Here is a 2,390-nt window from a genome sequence, read left to right on the forward strand (position 1 = left end):
CTAAGAAATCTGTCCGTTTTCGTCATTTGTTATCGAATCGGCTTAAAGCTAGATCGTCACATTGGCCGCAGTTCTGTCTGAAAACGTTACATTTATCGTCTGCAAAGCTATGTCGCGTGCTGCGGTATGGGGAGACACTAAATGCACCATAGTAGAACACAGATGAAGCTTCTAAGTTGATGTAATAGCCAGTAAGAAGTAGTACAATTCAAGTTTTAGGAACCGATTATTGACTTTTTACCCTTTTTTGGTGCCTTGGACATGCGCTAGGAACTTATGATTTTGCATGGAAGGAGGACTAGCAGCTGCGTTGCACGGGAGAATGTGAAAAGTGTTCGTATGTAGTAAGAACCTTAGAAATCCGTCCGTTTTCGTCATTTGTCATCAAATCGACTTAAAGCCAGATCGTCACATTGGGCGCTCTTCTGTTTGAAACGGTTACATTTATCGTCTGCAAAGCTATGTCGCGTGCTGCGGTATGCGGAAACACTAAAGCACCATAGTAGAAGACAGATTAAGCGTCTAAGTTGAGGTAATGGCCAGTAAGAAGTAGTACAATTCAAGTTTTAGGTATCGGTTATTGACTTTTTACCCTTCTGTGGTGCCTTGGACATGTGCTAGGAACATAAGATTTTGCATGAAAGGAGGACTAGCAGCCGCGTTGCACGGGAGAATGTGAGAAGTGTTCATATGTAGTAAAAACCTGAGAAACCCGTCCGTGTTCGTCATTTGTATTCGAATCGACTTAAAGACAGATCGTCACATTGGCCGCTCTTCTCCCTGAAACGGTTGTACTTATCGCCTGCAAAGCTATGTCGCGTGCTGCGGTATGCGGATACACTAAATGCACCATAGTTGAACACAGATGAAACTTCTAAGTTGATGTAATAGCTAGTAAGAAGTGGTACAATTCAAGTTTTAGGTATCGATTATTGACTTTTTACCCTTCTTTGGCGCCTTGGACATGAGCTATTAACATAAGATTTTGCATGAAAGAAGGACTAGCAGCCGCGTTGCAAGGGAGAATCTGAAAAGTGTTCATATGTAGTAAAAACCTGAGAAATCTGTCCGTTTTCGTCATTTGTTATCGAATCGACTTAAATCCAGATCGTCATATTGGCCGTTCTTCTCTCTGAAACGGTTGTACTTATCGTCTGCAAAGCTATGTCGCATGCTGCGGTATGCGGAGACACTAAAAGCACCATAGTAGAACACAGATGAAGCTTTTATGTTGATGTAATAGCCAGTAAGAAGTAGTACTATTCAAGTTTAGCTATCGATTATTGACATTTTACCCTTCTTTGGTGCCTTAACATGAGCTAGGAACTTAAGATTTTGCATGAAAGGAGGACTAGCAGCCGCGTTTTATGGGTGAATGTGAAAAGTGTTCATATGTAGTAAAAACCTGAGAAATCCGTCCGTTTTCGTCATATGTTATCGAATCGACTTAAAGCCAGGTCGTCACATTGGCCGCTCTTCTCTCTGAAACGGTTGTACTTACCGTCTGCAAAGCTATGTCGCGTGCTGCGGTATGTGGAGACACTAAAAGCACCATAGTGAATCACAGATGAAGCATCTAAGTTGATGTAATAGCCAGTATGAAGTAGTATAACTCAAGTTTTATCTATCGACTATTGACTTCTAGCTGGCTTTGGTGCCTTGGACATGAGGTAGGATCTTCAGATTCTGCATGAAAGGTGGACTAGCAGCCGGGTTGCACGCGAGAATGTGAAAATGGTTCATATGTAGTAAAAACCTGAGAAATCCGAACGTTTTCGTCATTTGTTATCGAATCGACTTAAAGCCAGATCGTCACATTGGCCGCTCTTCTGTCTGAAACGGTTACATTTATCGTCTGCAAAGCTATGTCGCGTGCTGCGGTATGCGGAGACACTACAAGCACCATAGTGGAAAACAGATGAAGCATCTAAGTTGATGTAATAGCCAGTAAGAAGTAGTATAATTCAAGTTTTATCTACGGATTATTGACTTTCTGGATTTGGTGCCTTGGACATGAGCTAGTACCTTAAGTTTCTGCATGAAAGGGGCACTAGCAGCCAAGTTGCACGGGAGAAAGTGAAAAGTGTTCATACGTAGTAAAAACGTGAGAAATCCGTCCGTTTTCGTAATTTGTTATCGAATCGACTTTAAGCCAGATCGTCACATTGGCCGCTCTTCTCTCTGAAACGGTTGTACTTATCGTTTGCAAAGCTATGTCGCGTGCTGCGGTGTGCGGAGACACTAAAAGCACCATAGTAGAACACAGATAAAGCTTCTAAGTTGTTGTAATAGCCAGTAAGAATCATTACAATACAAGTTTTAGGTATCGATTATTGACTTTTTACCCTTTTTTGTAATAGCCAGTAAGAAGTAGTATAATTCAAGTTTTA

The sequence above is a fragment of the Schistocerca gregaria genome, unplaced genomic scaffold (genome assembly GCF_023897955.1).
Source record: "Schistocerca gregaria isolate iqSchGreg1 unplaced genomic scaffold, iqSchGreg1.2 ptg000407l, whole genome shotgun sequence".
Taxonomy (NCBI): domain Eukaryota; kingdom Metazoa; phylum Arthropoda; class Insecta; order Orthoptera; family Acrididae; genus Schistocerca; species Schistocerca gregaria.